The 21,588-nt window shown below is 34.3% G+C and overlaps 1 protein-coding gene across 1 annotated transcript in view; it reads right to left on the reverse strand.

Annotated features, from left to right (window-relative positions):
• The window catches only part of LOC143223381 (RNA-binding protein 24-B-like), a 90,675-nt gene that overhangs the window by 5,364 nt on the left and 63,723 nt on the right, over positions 1-21,588 (reverse strand). The window lies entirely within an intron of this gene.

The following is a 21,588-nucleotide window of genomic DNA, read 5'->3' on the forward strand; positions in this document are numbered from 1 at the left end:
ACATTGGACCATTTGCTGGGTTCACCGCACGGAATCGAACTCCGGATTTTTATCATTATAAATTCGTAGATTTACCGCTGTCCCGGCGGGGAACGATATTTATGGCAATGCAGTTCAGGTCTTATGGTCTGTAATCTATCTGTAATTACGGAAACCGAAGTCTTCACAATAGAAGAAAGTTGCTTTTGGTTTTTTAATAAATACTTCATATAAAAAACTTGAAATCTCTCACGAGAACTTCGATAGAAGACGCAATGACAATACTCAAAAGCGCTTTATACTGATAACTTATCTTGCTACGTGCAAGGCATAGCAAAAACAGCAGATTGGACAGGCCTTGAATTTACAGAACAATTACTACCAAACGCGTCCCAAAAGGTACATTCAACAGACAAAAATAATGTAGAGTGATAAACAAAAGTAACTATAGTACTTTCTACGAGTAGCACATGAGCTGTTACTACGGTCTCTCGTTTTAAATTAACGAAACATTCCATTAAAATAACGAAAATTTAAAACATGATAACAATAATGTAAATTAAAAAACGAGTCTACAGTAGAAACGAAACAAAAGTAACGATGATTTTTATTTCTCTGTAAAGATGAAACTTTGATCTAGAGTGATTGAATTTCGACGTTGTTTCTCCCTCACAGATTTCACAGTTTTATTGTTGCATGCAAAAAACATGATATCAAATCTCCTCACTACTACACAGTGTAAAAATTGAGTCTTAGTACATAGTTAGTACTGGGTGTATTATTTTAAAAAAAGCCAAAAACAAATTTGTTAAAATTTATCTCAGTGATAGACGTACTCAAATACGACTTATTCATTAATGAGAAAATACCATCTATCAGGCTCCTCCTGTTCGCAGAATGAACTATATCGAAAATTATAATCAAAAGATGAAAATTGGATATGGGCTAAAAAGGCCCACTATGCCCTAGATCTAAAACTATCATTCTTTCATCGTATGAGGCCATTTGTGGGAACGTAGTCGCTTTTATGAAACACAAAAACAAGCAAAATCACGAATACAGATAAGTAACGAGAAACATACAATGAGAGTGATAAGAATAAGGTGCTGACTGAAACAGAGACTGGCTAAATTGCTGTTTATTATAAGCATATTCTCACGGGTGTGAAGAAAAAAGTTAACCGCACTTTACTTCTAAGGTAAACACAAAGGGGATAGTTGTATCCTTAAGGTTGTGGTTAATGTCCCAAGAGTTCTCCTGAAACTTCGCGCCCCCTCTTATGAGTCGAACGGACATTGTACAATAATTTTAAAAATTAATATACAATGTAACCTTTTATTTTCTGTGCTTGAAAAGTATTTCTACTACTACCCGTATAATGTGTGTGTAATGAATATTGATGTTTGTCACAGGGAATATTGTATACTTTGACGTGTCCTGTGTCACTGAGAAGTTTCATAAATATTTATTAATCATTTTCAAATACTCTAACTTACGCAGATCGATAGTAGGCCTAATTCTGTGACTTGTTAATTTCCTAACCAGTAGCACTTCTGCATCCATGTAAATACTTGGTAGAAGAGCAGTTCAGCAGAGAAACATTGTGGACATCTCATGAAAAATACATTAAGAAGTAAATTGCTTAAACAAAATGTTAGAAACAAAGAAGGTATGTTGGACATACTAGTACAGCCTCAGGAAATTAAACAAATGTTATGCTTCCGAAACAATCTGCATACAATGGATAAGATCAGCAGGTACTTTCCTGCTTCAATCATAAACGTTCCTAAGTTTAAACTACGGCCCAGAAGGAAGACTCCAACCAGTACATAGCACCAGTCACCCGAAACGTCTATTTTTAACTAAATAGCGGGGCTGACTGTCACTTTTATAAAGCTATGCCTCAAAGGGGGAAGCAAACCTGGTAGTAACACATTTCAAACCAGAGACCATGAAACTTCCGGTTCGATAAGCTATCCACTATGATACACTTGAGCCCGTTTCGAATATCATAAGCGATGCTGTAAAATTGTAATTTAAATAAAAACGGACTTGCTGTGAATATACTTTTTCGACAAGTTGTCATTTTAAACACACCGTTAAATATTAGCACTTACTGTAACAAATACTATTTTTCTTAATAATAATACGATATTAAAGACGGGATATTTAACGGAATAGCAGAAAACTTCCAAAACAGCACTAAATACCAACATGTATTATATTATTTATTCTATCCATTTTGATACATTTAAAATTTTATATTCTGCAAACGAAAAAAGAACAGAAAAAAGAAAACCAAGTGAACATTAAAACTACTTCCAACAAGCCTTAGACGCCAGGTGGAATAATTTTGAAGCTCGTCTTAAAAATGAAACTTTAAACAAACTTTACAAAAGCATAATGGTCCCTACAGCAACATTTTTTTTATCATGACACTATCTGTATTTTTCACTTAATAACCGTCTGGACCATCTTTCGCCTGGACGATTCAAAACTTACAGGAAGATATACTGTTCGAATGTAGCAAATGTGTGGAGAAGGAAGGACTACAGCCTGACAAGTTGTACCAAGAAGTTGGTTCGTTATTACAGCTGTAATGCAACAGTTATTTTTGCTTCTTCGAGGTGGAGCTATACTGGCTGAAGCCATTTTCATACTTTTCAAATAAATTTTGAAAACATTAATAAAAATTGTTGCATTTTAGTACTCTGAGTGTTTATTCGATCTTCTACAGGAATCGAAGGTCCCAACTTCTCTTATGAGTATACTTTCCATATCAATGTACCACTTCCAGTAAATTCTGCTACTGAAACAACACAATCAGGGTGAAGTAACTCACGTATTATTTCCAAAGAAAATAGGTGAAATGCAATTCGTCAGTCCACGTCACGCGCTTTCAGGCGTTAGTTACCCACACTGTATCCTTTAAATACAATTATGACAGCAGTTTCCTATTCGCATCTGATACATGTAGTTTTCAGGTTGCTTTTTTGGCGGTCACGTTATAGTTTTTACACTGTCATTCACATGATGCGTTTGGAGATAAGAACTCAGTCAACCGAAACACGTTTTAATTTGTTTTATTAGATAGATTCTTTCATTTGACGCAAATGTTGAAACAGAAAATTCTTTCACTCCTGAAAAACAATCTCTTTCAAACAAAACTCAAATCAACCATTACAATCGATAACGCAAAACGTGTTTTACTGCACCCATGAGACTTTTAACATTCTATTAATACAAAATGGTTCCTCTTCTATATTAAACAGGATCTTGTGTTTCTTGTTGGATTTTTTTTACTCCAGTTTTAAGATAAACTATTGGTGGACTACATAAAATTGTTTGTAAAATAGTTATTTTGTTGCTAATTGTTATCTTCCTATCTTTTAATTTTATCCTCCATAGCTACTCGCAGCAATTGGCTGAAAATTGTTCACAGCCTCACTGCCAATTTAATTGTCAAAGAGAAAAAATTATGCAGCAGCGAAATGACACGAGACTCGAGGAAGGAAAAAAAAAAGGACAACAACTAAACATGAAAAACAAGAATTAGATAATATGAAGAAAGGAACGAGGCAGATACACAATACTTACAAGAACGTGAAAAACAAAGAACTGAAAGACCGGTAGATAATTACAGAAAAAACTGAGCAACTGCTAAAACAGGAAACTAGAAAAGACGAGAATAACCAAGTAAAGAAGTCAGACAAACAGAAAGGCACGTATTAAACTATAATTAATTAACAAAAAGTAAAGATGTAATTAGAAGGTACAAGAAAAATAAACATGAAAAATACTGAGAAAATTACGAAATATTTTAAAATAAAAAGTGAAGTATGAAAAGGTGAAGAAAAGAAGGAAAATAAATATAGAAACATGATATAGTGATAAACACATGACCAAATTATAAAATTGTATCAACGAGAAAACAACTAAAATTAAAAAAGATAGCAAAGATATTACAGAATGATATAAAAAACAACATGTAAATGCATTTTATTTGAATCACATACATAAAAAGTACGTTCAGTATTACATACATTTCAGACACTCGAAAAAGATGAAAACAAAAGATTAAAGAAACGTTAACACGTTTTTTATTTATGAAGGCTAGGAAATATAAATACAGATTTAACCCAATTTAAAATTCCATATATCATTTTCCTCTTTAGTACAATGAGTTTTTGAATTTTCGTGCAAAACTACACGAGGGCTATCTGCGCTAGCCGTCCCTAATTTAGCAGTGTAAGACTAGAGAGAAGGCAGTTAGTCATCACTACCCACCAACTGTTATGCTACTTTTTTACAAAGGAATAATGGGATTGAACGTTACATCATAACGCCTTCACGGTTGAAGAGGCAATCTATATTTGGCGTGACGGGAATTCGAAGCCTTAGAAGTGAAAATTGTTGAATATTCTATCTGGTTATTCGTCTCTATTTTAAAGGATAATATATTTGACAATTAAAAATTTTGAAAGAAAGTAAAATTGTCACCGTGCAATACTTGGTGTCTTTATGCGCACTATATTTTGTTACACGTCATGTGACTATGTAGAGAATATTTCCAATTACATTAATTATCAGTTGGAGAGCATTTTTAAACAAACTGTCTTAATTATGTAAATAACTTTATTCAACGTGTAGTTTAATAATTTGAAAAGCTGCTAAACAGATTTACGTTATAAGCTACTTTTCGATGCAATGTTTTGATTTTTCCCCCCCAAATCTATCTGCCACCAAAACGTAAAGTTTATTTACGTATACGACATGACTTTGGGACTGCTCTGTTGCTACGACGCACAACTTACTTCAGTAATCTCTTGGTTAGTGTGCTTTAAATTTTGTTCACAGTGGACCAACGATATTTTTAAAGACCAATTTTTTTTTATTAATTTATTTAAAAGCTTGTTTTGTTGATTCGTCAGTGAGTTTTTTGGACATGGTTTGATGCCTAGAACCTTCTTGAAAATTAGGAAACTACACCAATGAAGTAAAACGTGAGTTAGGTAAGACTAGAAGAGATTGTTCATTGATTATCGAGTCAGCTAGCCAGTCAGACAGTTCAGTGTTGTAAATTTAGAGCTTGTGTTTACAACGAAATACAAGAACTATAGGAAGTAATGTACGTTATGAGGAAATTTAAAAACTTTGAGACATTAAATTATGAAATTAGGCCTATCGTTTATGTATCACACGGGCCTTATACGAGTTGTATTTGTAGTGAGAGGTAAAAAGCAAAAACGTTTTCGTTATCATTAAATGTACTAGGATTTGTTGTTTTTTGTTTTTTTTTCTAAACTGAATAACACAGAATCCCACAACAAGAGAACTGTTGTAACAATATGTACAAATAAAGACAGTTAGGCTGTATACGAATGGACTGGAAATCAGAAAACACGACTTCTGGTGAAAAAAACAGCTGTAAGTTGCTTCTCTGGATTCTATTTGTATAATACCTTTGTAAATATAACAATACTGTTGTCTGTTTTGGTAATTACTTCGCAGGGGGTGGATCGATATTCACTAAGATTGGTATGGAGGTTCATTAGGTCCATACAAATTTTTAAATTTGGCATAACGGTTTTATGTAGGGTCCATTCAAAGATACTTGCAAGTTTGCGGTTTGACCTTTTGTTTTGCAGATTTTAGGAGCGTTTTTTTATTTTTATAATTATATATTATGGAAGCAACTTTTCATGTTTTACGATAGCATTTAATTAATCATGAACTTGCATAAATTCTGTCCTGGGAATAGGCTTTCTAGATAGTTTATAGTAACCAAAGGGGTCAAGATCACGAAACAATACACGGTTAAATTCTTCAGTTCTGAAGGCTTCACACAATCCCAAAACGTTATGAACACGCCTTAAATAACATAAAAATATTAAGATATGTTAATCTTTCATTTCGACCTTTACTACACCGTAAAAACTCTAAAGTAGTAACTATAAATTGATAAAATAAGTCTCAAAATTTTATCTCAAAGAAAAATTTTTAATTCCCCCCCCCCCTAAAAAAAAAAAGCATTAACAGAATGTTCCTCACAGTAGACTGTATTTGTTTAAAGGTAATGTTTGGTTTTTGCGCATCAAGTTATACCACCATCACAAGAAACACAACAACCCAATCTGATGATAAAGTTATTTCACTTTCAACATACTTCCGATGCACTACGAAAATTCACGTAAATTAGGTAAAGTTTTTTATTGCATAATAATGTGCCTATTACTAAAATAAAACTCTGAACTTTAGCGTTACAAGTCATAAAATTTACCGCTGCACCCCTGGGGAGCGGTGAGCACAACAGGCTAAGCACTAGGCCTACCATAATGTTGATCTGAGGTCAGTTATGCTTATATTTCATAAGCCTATTAGGATGGAAATAAATAATGGAAGTGACCAAATTATTGATATGCATACGGCAATGTTCTCGACAAGGCTTATTACATGGACTATTTTAATTTCAAATAACTATGTAAAACACTGTTACTTACACAGAACAAATAAAATTAGAGTTTGTTTTGTTTTTTAATTTCACGTAGAGCTACACGAGGGCTATCTGTGCTAGCCATCCCTAATTTAGCAGTGTAAGACTAGAGGGAAGGCAGCTAGTCATCACCACCCACCGCCAACTCTTGGGCTACTTTTTTTACCAACGAATAGTGGAATTGACCGTCACATTATAACGCCCCCACGGCTGAAAGGGCGAGCATGGTTGGTGCGACCGGGATTCGAACTCGCGACCCTCGGATTACGAGCCGAACGCCTTAATATACTTGGCCATGCCGGGCCTGCAGACTATCTATTCCAAAAGGGCATAGCCAACTAAAGGAAGCCATAACCTCATGCTGTGGCAAGGACTGAAGTTGCGAAGCGTATTGTAAAGAAAGTTTCAAATGGCGGAAGTGTAACAAGGCAAACTGGTGTTTGTAATAAACTATTATTTTTCTCAGCCACGTATTCTGTCTAACGTATCTTCTTTGCAATACTTTTTAGTGTCAAATTTGTGTCAGTTGTACAAAAATAAAAACTCAGGCTACGTACAAAAATTACCTACGTAGTTGATGAACTGTTTTTAAGCACAAAACACAACGATCTAGCTGTGCAATGCCTGTCATTTTAGTGAAATGTTAACGTTAGAAGCTTTAAGGTTTACTGTTGAGTCACCATTGGGGAAGTGGAATAAACTTTTTAACCACCAGTCTTTAAATGTATTTAATTATTTAAAAACATCATACGTTCTTATCCATTAGTGGGACAAGATGTGATCGAAAACTTGCAGATAAAAGCCTAAAAAAATTATCCCAACATCAGTAAAGTTCTCGTGAGGAGTTTATTCGTTCTCGATGGAACGCTTTTGTCGAGTCATTTTGAATAGTATTAACATAAATAAAATGTAACCTGAACAAGTAAAACATGGCGATTTGTATAAAATAACCACAACACCAAGTCTAGACCTGTTTGTAACAGCGCATTTAACTGATAGAACAAGATAACAAAAGTGCTAAACCAACCTTCTCTGACAGAAGAACAGATTTGCAAACATGGATAGTTCTGAGTGTATATAGCTATAGAGAAGAAAATGTGATCAACTATTTTGGTGCCGGAGCTTATAACCTACCCTTGAACAGATAAAGGTATGTTCTTCTGAAAATAGCTACAAGAAAGAAAAAAGTTACCGAAAACTAGGAATGATTCAGTCAAACGCTCTTTCTTTCGGTAGTTTTGTAAAGTTCTACTCTCAAACCCATGCTACGTTTTAGCGACGTGACGTTAACGTGGTGGAGACAGTAATGACATCGAACAAAATCGACAACTTGATATCATTTTAAAACTTTTAAGTCTAGCAGTCTGTATATTATTAGTTCAGAAAATAAAGGCCTAAATTTAAAACATTTTTCAGTAATTTTGGGAGAGAGCATAGTCTCACTTTTCACAAAATGTTGAAGAGCGTTTAAAAGTAACTTGGATCGTACACAGAAAATTTATTTTTCCAAAAAATAAAGAATGAATTACCAAAGATATCCACATTTTTTTTTTACTTTTTATTGGTGGGGATGAGAGAGGAGGTAGACCAGCACCTTTAAGTAACTTTATACGTTCGTCGGCAGGCTTAACACCTTTCTAGTTTTAGAGAACTATGCTATAGATTTATTCAGAGTTACAAATCCTACATTATTTAGTTCCGCAACTAAGTTTGATTCATATGTCGTTATGCATCTTAATGGAGTATATGTTTATAAATGACCAAGGATCAACGAATGACTATTACTAAAATATTAATAACATCAAAAAACCTCACTGATTGGGTTAAGTCCATAAGGGTTTTGTTTTTTTATAGTTCTAACTGTACTAAAGCACGCTAGGTTTAAGGTTATTATATCAAAATCAGAGTCTGTAGCCATTAGTAAACTATAATAATTTATTTAAGTATTCGAACTGATAAAGCGAGGTATTCAGTAAACAAATTACTGTTGCAGCAACGTACTCAGAAAAAATACCTTACTGAATTATAGGAAAATATCACTCAGAGCGCGGTTTGGCCCTGTCGTATAGCTCTGGATTTCGGAGCTCGTGAGCTTTTACACACACACTACAAGCTATGAGTGCATTCAAAGAGTGACAGTCAATCCTTTAGCGTGGATGATGGGTATAGGGTACTGCTGAGTGGTTGCTTTTCTACTAAATATTAGTTCAAAATTAGGGATGAAGGCAAGTAGCCTTAGTAGTTTTGTCATAAATATAAAATACAAATATACATGTAACCACCTAAGATACTTCTGCTTCTTAGTTCTAATAAAAATAAATGTTGAATTCATGCACTGGCAGCTACGAGACAGATGTATAGAGAAACACGCAAGTGCAAAACAAAGGGGAAGAGGGAAGAGCACAGTTTTTGTTTGTTTATCTAGTTAAACCTCTTTCATTCTTGTTTTTACACAGTATATTAAGTGAATCCTTAGATACAGTTAACTAAAAATCACCAGTTGGTTGTATTTTAGTACTATGGTCATTAAGGCTTTAAAAGAACAAAAATAAAACTTACTGTTTTTCAACAAATACGCAACTAGAGCACTAGAAGGTCAAAATGAGCACAATTTTTCAACATACCAGGTTTCGAATATTAAAGTTAGCAACTTTACGCATGGTAGCATCAAACGAGGTGGAATGATATCCAGCCATATTCATCCGTAGAATCTTTGAAGAAAAGTTTGTTTGCGCTTTCTCCAATTCATTACAATGAAATCTGAAATTCTGACAAAAACTTGTAGCCCTCTATCGTCAGTATCATCAAATTTCACATACACATAAATAAGAATAATTTAAATGCTGTATTTTACTTCCTTATTACCAGATGTTATTACTAAAATATCCAAGAAAATAATACTTAATCACCTCTCCGGACTTTTCTTAAACAATGTAAATTATCAATGACATTTTTAACTGAAATATTTGGTCAGTTATAGGCTTTCCTCCAGATACTAAACGTAGTAGTGAAATGTTTAGTGCTATATCTTTACTGACGAAATTAATAACATAAGGTAGTTTAACTATTCACCAAAATAGTGCAAAATTATAAAATACAACACAAATATAATTAGAATAAGTCTGTTTTTGTTTGTTTATAATTAAGCACAAAGCTCCACAATGAGGTATCTGTGATCTGCCCACCACGGGTATTGAAATCTGAGTTCTAGCGATGTACGTCCGTGCACGTGCTGCTGTGCCACTGGGAAAGGGAGTGTTTTACCAGATAAATTTTCTGAGATAGTGATAAGTCCCGAGTTTCTAATCGTTTTCTACTTTTTTGAAGAATTCCCAAAACTCTACATCATTTTTATTTAAATTAAAAGAAAGCCAAAATGTTTTACTTTGTTATGTTATTGTAACAGAACATTATTTTTGTTACAAAATTATGACGTACATTCTAGGATACATGACCAGAAAATGCTTTATGAAGATGTGAAAACGGATAAATTCACGGACAGACATGTCTGCCAGTATTTATGTATGTATGTAACCGAAATTCCTTCGTCATCTATTGAATAGTACCAGAAATAAAAATCCATTTAAAAATATTCTAAATTTGGGTATTCAAGATTTGGCCAATTAGAAAAATAATTGCGATATGCACAACAACCATTTCTTTCTAACAGAATACGAGCTATAAAAATAAAAGGAAGTATCTGTATGTGTTTGCCAACTATCTCCAAGGAAAAGATCCTAGAAACCTAATATTTTGTATCCATTCTAAGTGGACCCTGAGAGTATGCACCCGAGTATTACTTATCCACTTGGGTGTGCACATGTGTGAACAATAATATACCTTGTAGTGTATCACTTATATCAATTAATAACAATACATTCCAGCAATGAGTTTTATGCCATGTTGCTTATCAAATGTATAACCTAATATTGTTGTTAGTCGAAATAAAGTATATAAAAAAGGTATAAACAACAAAACTGGAACAATATTTGTTGATTAAAGAGGTTTTTGTGTATTAAAAACGTTATTTCAGAAACATTTAAGTTTATGCGTTGCTAGATCGTAGTAACCTAATAACCTGTGCCAAGTACTTTTGCTAGTATTTAAATGTTGACGTCAAGTTTTAAGAGTTTATGACCTTATCCATACTAAATGTTTTCTCACTAACTGTTCCTTTCTAACGTAAACCAGCTAGTTTTTTTATGCTTTCCTTCTCCATAATTTTCATGCAATTACAAATAATTTTTGGCAACTAATTTAAGTATTATTTTTGAAACGAAATTTTAAGTTTGTGTATACCATCAGCAAATATACTCTTGAAAACAAGAAACGCAAAAAGGATATTTTTTTTATTTTAGAGAGAAATATATGTAATAACGTTACAAGCTCAGAGTATGTGATGTTACACGTGTTAAGGCACTGATTATCAGACCAAAATGACAATAAAAGTTGTGCACTTTGAAAACGGAGGGAAACATCGGATTTTTCGCCAAAACGCATGCGTGTCCAATAAATCTGTTTGAGAGATCTGCATGTTCTGCAAGTGCAAAATGTGCAAATTCCCCATAAAAGTGACGGGTTCTTGGTTTCTATAGCTCAGTGTTAAGCCACCGACACGCAATACAGTTACGCCAAGACTGACTGAAGCACAACGCAACAACGCCATTGGTCGCTTGGAAGCAGACGAATCTCGATCAGATGTTGCCAGAGCTGTGAATGTCCACCACCCTAGCACCATCACAAGGCTATGGAATCGTCACCAACGACATGGATCAACTTGTGACCGTCCGCGATCTGGCAGACCTCGTGTGCAGGATGTTGACAGATTTGGTGGTGGCAGCGTCATGACGTGGGCTGCCATCGCCTACAATGCCAGAACAGACCTTTTGCACATTCGAGGGAATCTTACGGCTCAACGATACGTCGACGAGATTCTTAGGCCCCATGTACAACCAATCATGGTGAACGTCAACGATGTTTTTCAACATGACAACGCCCGTCCTCACACAGCCCGACTCACCACTGTCTTCTTGAGACACCACAACATCAACGTTCTTCCCTGGCCCTCCAGATCACCAGATTTAAACCCCATCGAACATCTTTGGGACGAGTTGGGCCGACGTCTGCGACGGCGACAACCGCAGACTCTACCTCAGCTTGCAGCAGCTTTGCAGGCTGAGTGGACAGCCATTCCACAGGATGTGATTCGTCATCTCATCGCTTCCATGGGCAGGAGATGCCAAGCAGTTATTGATGCTCACGGGGTGCATACTCGTTATTGACGTTAAACTTCAACTAGTGAGCGTGGACTTCGCCTTTGCAGACTTTGGATGTTCAGCAGTGAATGTGCAAAGTTTCACACATGTCATACAGAACTACCCGGAATAAACTTGTTAACAATTTGTCTCATATTTTGCCTTTTGCGTTTCTTTTTTTGAAGAGTATATATAAAAGGTAGGGGGTATCTGTAATCCGTCAGCAAGCGAAACATTAATGATTATAGTCGTAGGCGCTGGGGATGGATGGGAGGTGTTAACAGGCAACTCCTCCCCCGCAATTTTTAAAAAAGGGTCCAGATTTTTTTTTTACAGCAAGAATGAGGTATTTGAAAGAAAATCGTAATATATACTTCAAAATTATTGTTACTACACATTTCCGTCTTTATATCGTCACTGGCAAGTTGTCTCTGTATGAGCGGGAAATTTATTTACTTGCAAAATAAATTAAAATTCCAAAAGAGGGCAGGCTAAAAGTGGGCAATTAGATATAATGTGTTTTTTTTTATGATTAATTCATCCACTGTGAGGGATACATCAAAGATAATTATTCAAAACTTAATGTTATAATGTACTCTTGTACTTTAGACAGTATATAATCATGCGATAGACGTCTGAGAATTAGTTCAGATGTTTACTGAGGTAATAATTATCCTACTTGACTCGTCGGAAATTCCACGCAATTTTTGTGTGGCTAGTCCCACCTATTTATAGTTTATTATAAGCAATTGTATTTGACTAAAGTTTCGAGCTTATGATTTTTCGTTTACTACGCGACATTTATTATATCTACAAAACGTTTGTGAAGGGCCGTAAATGAAGCTACAGAGACAATTAAACAGTATTAAAGATATTGCATATTAACGACAAAACTGAGAACTACCAGCTGAGGTTTTTTTAAAAACATTTAGAATTCTTAAGTATATGGATAAGTAACCAAAACAATTTATACGAAATTTTGAAAACAGTTCAATTTATTCTGCACCGAGAAACAATAAAATATTTTTCACTCCAACGCCTATTAATTTATGTGTGATATAACTTTAATGTGAAATAGGTTTATCGTTTGCTTAAAATCCTTCACAATGTTTACACCGAGGTAAGAAAACATTGATATGTCTACTTTTCAAACCCAACTTCTATAGAATAGGGGTAGAAGGAATTTTTTTATTAAAAATTTGACCCAAACTTGTGCATCGTTGGTAATAGACAATTAGATATAAATATATCAAACATTAATACAAGGCTTGTTTTTATCACTTGAGTGAGTAAATGTCTACACGCCTCCCATCTTTTTAAGACACACCTGATATCTTTTCGCACAGATGTCTACATACTTATGTTTTGAAAGATATACAATATGTTGACAATCTATAGCGACTGCTGTTTAACGGAAATAATTAGGAAGGCTTCGAGTTAAAGTTTTTCTCTCTGTAATCCTTTGTAATCTTATGGAGCTTTCTCATGTCCAATTTATTTAAATTGTTTTCCGGGAAATTTGTTCTTCTGTGATTGCCATATAGTTGCAAATATCGCTATTAACAAATCGGGAAAAGTACATTACTCAAGGCACGACACCAACTATAATTCTTCATTTTATAATAGAAGCAATAAGCTACTCACTCGCTCAATAATAAGGCAATGTGCGAGTCATTAATTTCATAATATAACAGTGTACTAATGTGCATTGCAAAACTCCGGTACTGAGAAACAGTGAAAATGGTAGGGTTCACTTCATAATGATGTCAAAATACTGGAATAACCCAAACAAAACACTATGCTGTATTGGTATAATTAGGGACATACTTCGTGTAGTGTTGATAACTGTATAAGATTAAAATGTTTTATTTTTAATACAGTTTTAAAAACTACCGCCTCTTAGACTGAACACTATTTAAAACACATCAAGTTACATTTCATAGAACTAATATTCACTGGTAAGATGGTTTGCAGCGATTCTAAAGAGAACACTAAAACAATAACTATTGACTGTCAATTATGAAATAAAGTCAATGTGTTCAAGCCTCTACCCTAACGCTGCTCTTTTTACATGCGAAACGTAGGTTAAAATGTAAAGCTGATACGAGTATCTAGGAAAGACAAGCAAAGTACTTGCATTCAGTAGTACTTCTTTAAATATAAGGTTTATAAAATCATACAAAAGAATTCTGACTGCAGACACCGATATCTAAGTCCACTTATCTGAAGCCTCACATTAATTAAATCCTTATTAAAGTACGGTCTATATTCGATAAAGAGAAAATGTTTTCTGTTTTTTATTTTACTTTAGTTAGGGCTAAACTTTACTGGACTTGATGCTAACAGTAAATGAATTTAGGATATTAATTCTACGACTTAATGTTAAAACCTTTTTAAAAACATCGATAAGCTCTCAATATGTTGCTATACAAAATAACTACGCTCGTTGAAATGAAGTGCACATTTAGACAGTAAGGTGTGCACGCATTTATAGGACATATTATGGGAAAAAAACAACTTATTATACTAGAAAATGATGAGCGTAAATAAGGCACAAGTGACGAATTTGAAAACGAAAGTATTTTTTAAGCTACTTGGACAGCAAACTGAGACGTATCGTTAAGTGTCGTTTGGAATTATATTGGGGCATTCTCGTTAACAATGAAGTGCTTTGCGTGACTTGTAATCTTTTCGCATTTTGCATCAAAATATTTCGTGGAATACTAGATTAAGCGTCTCTAAGGTTTAAAAATGTTATTTTGAAAACAGAAAAAATAACGTTTCACTAGTTGCTATGGAAACCGGATCTATAAACAAAACTGGAAACAAAGAACCTCATTTACATATTAAGAGAGAATCCACGTGTAATCCTTACCAGAGAAATGATTAATTTTAGAATATTAATACAAATATTCAAGTGAATTTTGTTTGCTTGCTTCACACACTTCCCGCGAAGCTACACAGTCTCCTTAATTTTGATCTAATAGCACCAAATGTGAACTCTTATCGAAAATAGTAGAATTTGACTATTACAGTTATAACGCACCAACGGCTTCAAAATGCAAAATTTTTTTTTGCGCCAACAGATCGAAAACCATGAATTCTCGGATACGGTCTGCACACTAATTACTAAGCCACAACCAACTCATTAAAGAGAAGAATGGAGTCGTGATAAATAATCTTAAATTTTTATGGTTAGATATATTCCATACTGTATAGATATTAAGAAAAGTGACAAGACAAGTGCAGGGAGAGAACACCGCTTTTGTTGTAGACTGTCTTGTACAGGGAGAGAATACTGCTTTTTGGTTGTACAACCATAACAAATATTGGAAAAAAAAACGTATCACTAAATACAAAACAACGGAGGGCTGGATGCTGTACTTGAAAAACAAAAACAAAAAGAACGAACCAAACAAGACAGGGAGGAAAGCGGACATTTCACTTGATCCGGCTAATGATTACATAGAAGACTAAGGCCTCTGTACTTTTTTATGGAGAATAAAATCTCTATATTACCGGCTTCTTCCCTTTGTCTGTTGAAGGCTTGTTGTTTGAATAGAATTTTAGCTTTCCTTTAGTTAACTTCAGAATACTACTTTTATGACTATTTTAGAAAAGAATAACATTTTACGACTAGAAATTCTGGTTATATTTGTTTTGCCAGTGCATAAGGCAGTATGGTAGTGATTTTAATTTCCACGTAAAGTGGAGTCGGCCCAGTCTGCTACGTCATCATCCGCCGGATACACACACACACACACACACGTAATATATGCATGTAAAAATCACAGTCTTAAGTTGATATGGCAAAGAACTGCTATTCAGTACGACGGAATATATCGTTCAAGGTTCTACATAAAGAACCTGGTGTTATATACATCATGAAGTCACAGTGGTGCCAGTGTTTACATTCATCCGAATAGTAAACAATTCTCAATTAAATCGGTCTTTTACGACGTATGATTATAAAGTGGCAACTAACAGATATCTGAGATGTAAACAAACGTGTTAATTAATATACAGCCACACTAAATGGGAGTACCAGGTCAAATACCAAATGTAAAACAAACGTTCACGCCACAAAGCTGCGCAAGATTCCACTAGCAGCAACTGCCAATATTCTTTGACTATTTCATTGTCGGGAGCGGTATACGAGACGCATTACACAGGCCTGCGAAGTTAAACTTCATAAATTTTTATAGGTTTTAGTAACGGATTTTCCACAATACGGCTATGCAAATTTCGAACATATTTTCTTCTTCTATCATGCAAAGATTTTTTTACAAAACGAGAAGGAAAAAACGTACTTAGATTAAATTATTATTTCTTTTATCGTAACGAACAGTTTATTATGTTTGTTATATTTCGGTCGTAGAACGATTGAGACTCTCAACATCGCGATTGGTCCAGAGAAATCTAGAGCCAATGATTGTCAACATCATAAGCATAACAAAATGTGATCCGATTTTAATAAAAATGATTCACTTATGTAGAAATACATATAACGCTTTGTAAAATCTGCACATGATGGAGAAAAATGAATATTACTTTCGGATTCAGCGATAGGAATTAGTGTAGGACATGTAGAGATTCAAGAGAATAAAGTCATCGTAGGCCAGTGTTATACAATCTTTGTATTAACCTTGAAAATTGTAACACTACCCATGCAAGAATTACAACACCTTGAGAATACATTTTCTTTCCTTTCAAACTTCTAAAGTATACAAGTTTCAAATTTCAGAAGTGAAATAAAGACGCATGTCTTGTTTTGACTGAATATCAACAATAAATTTAGCATCGGGAGAATTGCTTCTATATAAACGTGGCGGTAAAAATGCTAAATATTTGTTGGTTGAGTATCTGAACAAAAGCTTGAAAAACAACAGACATTTCGTTATGCTTCGTAATTTATTTTAAATATTAATCATCGATTTTTTAAAAAGATATTCAATTTATAAACAGATGCTAAAAGGTAAAGCTGTAAGTACTTATACCATGATTAGCAGACAAAAAATCTTGTCTGTAGACAAGTGAATGTTATTAGCAAGGTATCACCTCAATCTCATAACGTGATACATAAATGTATTTTTTTAAAGTACTTATATATTATAGTTCTAAAATTATTTTTATTTAGTAAACTATACAAGTTCTGTAACAAATTGCAAGTCTTTGTTCTGTCATAATGTTTATTGTACTCTTATCAGTAACTTAATTTTCTCGAGGTGTCTGAGAGGTGACCTTTGTTTTAAAGTATGACAAACAAGAGATCATGAGAATAAAAGCACGAGCGCGGGGGTCGCCTGACATATTCAGCTGAAAAACACTGGACTATAGGTTGGGCAACTTGTGACCATCACCTACCGCCAACTCTAGCGATACTCTCATACCAACGAAAAGTGAGATTGATCGTACTTCGTAACAACCCCACGGCTGAAAGGGCACATTCAGTGACGAAATTCGAAACCGCAATCCTTAGATTGTGATTCCAGTGCCTTATCCACCAGGTCCTACTAGGGGCTTCATTTTGTATGTCTGTGAAACACAAGTCCAAATACTTTGTTGTCCACACATACAATCAACAAAGACGTAATAACAATTGAACTTGTGTATATAAACAAAACCTATGAATAATCTTTCTTACTCTCATCTCAAATTTCCCCAGTTACCACTGTGTAAGTAAGGCTTCTTACTCAGTTCCTACAGTGCAATTCAAGCCTTTTATCTTAGTACTTACAGTACAGTTCAAGGTTTTCCCCCAGTTCCAACATTATACCAGTTACTGCAGTGCAGTTTCACATGAAAGATTATTATGGCCCACAACGCCATCTACGAAAAAAAACCCTACTCGACAAAAACCTAAGTTTTGCAGATGCTGTCTTTATGAACAATAAAAATTTAATATTTATACCAGGATTGAGAAAACGAATTTACTAACAGGCAGAAAATATAAACAAATGTATTTAATTAGGCTACACGTACAATTAAAAAACAGCCCAGCACACAAACCAGCAACAATCTAATCTGTGTGTTAAAACAATAAAATAACTATTCTAGTTCACGTCTACATGATAATATTTCTGCATATAATTTCAATTTAATTTAGTTTTCTGTTATATACCATTGCTACTCTAAGCCTGTTATTTAGAGGGAGAAAAAATTTCATTTTGAAATCATTACTTTTATTTCAAGAAACTTTATTTTAAAAAAATACAACTCGATAATGACATATGATTATGCTTCGATATGTTTTTTCTATGTAAAGTTTGCAAAATGAAATGAAAATTCACGTAACTGCTTTCAAATACCAAAGTATTTGAATCCATACATCGCCCCTATAATTTAAAAACCTGATACCAAGACAGTATTGCTCAAACGGAAAAAGAAATAGGAATACAAGTAATTCACGTGCAGCGAATAACATCCTGCAAATGCTGCGCAAATATCCTTCGTATTGCCCATTAAACTTCACACAATTCAATAATTAGATTATATTCACCAAATAATACATGCTAAGGTTTATTATGCACTGCTACGCCACACAGTGAATAATAAACCAAGTTTACTACTCACATGAATAACCACTTTAAAAAAACCAAGACGTGACCTCTTGTTTCACACCAATAGCTCATTCAGTTGTTCAAACAAATCATACTTACCAATACCACGTAGCTTTTGTTCCTTGTTTTGTTCTTTTGTTTATTAATATACATGCAAACCAACGAACGTACAAAACTGTACAATCAGTAACTAGTTCTCAACAGCTGTGTTCTCGTCAATATCAACTGAAACACACACACGGGCAAAATAATTAAAATCTCCCACTTCGACCGGACAAAAGAATGATCACCAATTACAGCGTACAACGTAATACAAGAAAAGTAAAATATTTTTGTAACGACTTTTCGCTTGTACAATTCCAAAGTTTGTAAGTATAATAATAATGTAAAACATTAACGCCAATAAACAGTAGGAAAAATAATATCTGAACTAAATTGTAGAGTTGAGAATTTCTTGTATTCTAAACAGAGGTGCAATTTAATACAAGAAATATGCGACATTGTAACACCAAAATGGTTTTTTTTTATATTTCATTAGACAGTTAACGTTACGCTTAACAGCTTAATCAGGAGCGTCCGTTTCGGTTTGTGTTTTAGTTAACGCACCTAAAAAACCAATAAATCGAAACGTTGAATGTCTAATTACATAAAAACAATATTTTGGTGTTATAAGATCGTTTATTTCTAGTATTAAATGTCTTTTATACATCAATAAGCACGACAAAAATTAATCAGGAGCTGTAACTTGTATGTCCTACATCCAACTGAAGGTTTCGTCTTAGATTTTTATTAAATTAAAAATAGTATTTGCAAAACACGTTATGACAACATTTTATGTTAAATTTGCTTTGGCTAAAACGAATCGACGGGGCCCGGCATGGCCAAACGCGTTGAGGCGTGCGACTCGTAATCTGAGGGTCTCGGGTTCGCATCCGCGTCGCGCCAAACATGCTCGCCCTTTCAGCCGTGGGGGCGTTATAATGTGACGGTCAATCCCAATATTCGTTGGTAAAAGAGTAGCCCAAGAGTTGACGGTGGGTGGTGATGACTAGCTGCCTCCCTCTAGTCTTACACTACTAAATTAGGGACGGCCAGCACAGATAGCCCTCGAGTAGCTTTGTGCGAAATTCAAAAACAAACAAATGAATCGACGCGTTTCATTTTATTATTCAATAATAAAGAGAGGTTCGACTCCAAGTAATCTATGTATGTGTTTTTCTTAGAGCAAAGCCACATCAGGCTATCTGCTGAGCCCACCGAGAGGAATCAAACTCCTGATTTTATCGTTGTAAATCCGTAGGCTTACCGCTGTACTAGCTGGGGGCCAAGAAATCTGACTCAAACATTTCAGTTCCAAGTTTATTATGTATGATGTACGTAATTACAAGTGTAAAATGTCCGTTTTAAATATTTCAGTTTCAAGTTTATTATGTATGATGTACGTAATTACAAGTGTTAAATGTGTAAAATGTTCCGTTAAATGTCCGTTTTAAACACTTCACAAGTTTATTATGTATGATGTACGTAATTACAAGTGTTAAATGTCCGTTTTTAACTGAATATGACATACGAAAACAAGATTTTTTCCGAACACTGTTTTCTGTTTTCACTCCCAACTGTAACTATTTCCATAAAATAACAAGTAAAATGCTTTCTGAAAGTGACAGAAATCTGAGAAAATGTAAGGAGAAACTATAATTCGTACTTAAAATAACAGTAAAAAAATATTTTAGCCTTTTCCGCTAATACCCATCTCTAACACCCATCCCAACCCCAAAAGAAAAACACGAAATTTTAGGTCCTGTGACTATGATTCAGACATTATTTGGATAAAGAAGGCATTCGAGGATTCTGTTTTCATGGAGGATTTGAATAATGATGATACTGGAAAGTTCTGAGTACATAGTTCATGGAGGATGTGGATAATGACATATCTGAAGGTCACGAGTTCATGGTTTAGAGTATTTAAACAAAGTATTCAAGCGTTTTGTGTTCACGATTTAGGTACAATCTTTAATAACGAATATATCCGAGAAAGGCTGTTTATTAGTTATAACTGCTAGTTCAGTAGTTGGCTGATGGATTCGAAGAAGGTCTTGGTACAGAACACTGAACAAAGACGGCTAAGTATCATTCCCGGATTTGTGTTTGTTTGTTTGTTTTGTTAGATTTTAGACAAAGCCGCACGAGGACAATATCTACGCTAAGTCTCTAATTCCCAAAATTTCAAATGACAGATTAAAAGGAAGGCAGAAAGTAAACACCACACACCGTCAACTCTTATAACGCATCTATGATCCAAGTGTTAAACGCAATTTTTAATGGGGAGGGAGGAGGAGAGGACATAGAATCATCTGAAGTTCAGCAGGCTAATCACTGGACCAGGCTCATTCAACTATTTCTGGTATCGACCTTTCTGTACTTGCTTTGGAAATATCAAATTGTTCTTAATGTGTAACATGTAATAAACCATTTACTACTGAATAACAGGAATGACTCAAGTTCCTGTCAAGACTATAGGCAAGGCCGTATAAAAGGTTTTATTGGCTTTAACTTATAAGAGACCCCCTCTAGACAGAACTTCTACGTGCAATACATTTATAGTCATAGCTTGAGGCTCCCTAATTAGTGTGAGGCCCTGGGCTTCAGTCCTATAAGCCCATACCTTAATCCGGGGTTGACTGCATGTATAGTAAAGTACACAGTTTTTACTGCATCTTCACTGGACCTAGTTTTTTTTTTTTTTTTTTTTTACTTTTACTTCACGAACCTAACAAAGAAAAACAAAAATTAAAGAATTTTTTTCCATTCAAAAACGAACACTAGATATCGACGAACATCCAGACATCTCTCAACTTATCTAATGAAGTAATAATTATATAATTGCATACTGCTATAATAATTTAAATTTTAAATGTATGTTTATTATTACTTGTTGCATGACGGTATCGTGGCTAAACGAGTGAAACAAAACTTGTATAGAGTTTCTGCTTATATTCTCAATCCCAGCCATTGAAATAGTTTTAACCTTCGTATGGTGATAGCTTGTTAACAATTATAAATAGTGTATTGTCCTAAACGTCTCGATAATATACTATTACTGTTAACTGTCTCGATAATATACTATTACTGTTAACTGTCTCGATAATATACTATTACTGTTAACTGTCCTCTTTAGACTCATCACAGTAAGATGATATCTAGCAGCTCTTATACCCCCCAACTTGTTTTTTGAATTAAGCACAAATGGGCTATCTGTGCTCTGCCCACTACGGGAATCGAAACTAGATTTTTAGCGTTG

Source organism: Tachypleus tridentatus, chromosome 8 (genome assembly GCF_004210375.1).
Source record: "Tachypleus tridentatus isolate NWPU-2018 chromosome 8, ASM421037v1, whole genome shotgun sequence".
Taxonomy (NCBI): Eukaryota; Metazoa; Arthropoda; class Merostomata; order Xiphosura; family Limulidae; genus Tachypleus; species Tachypleus tridentatus.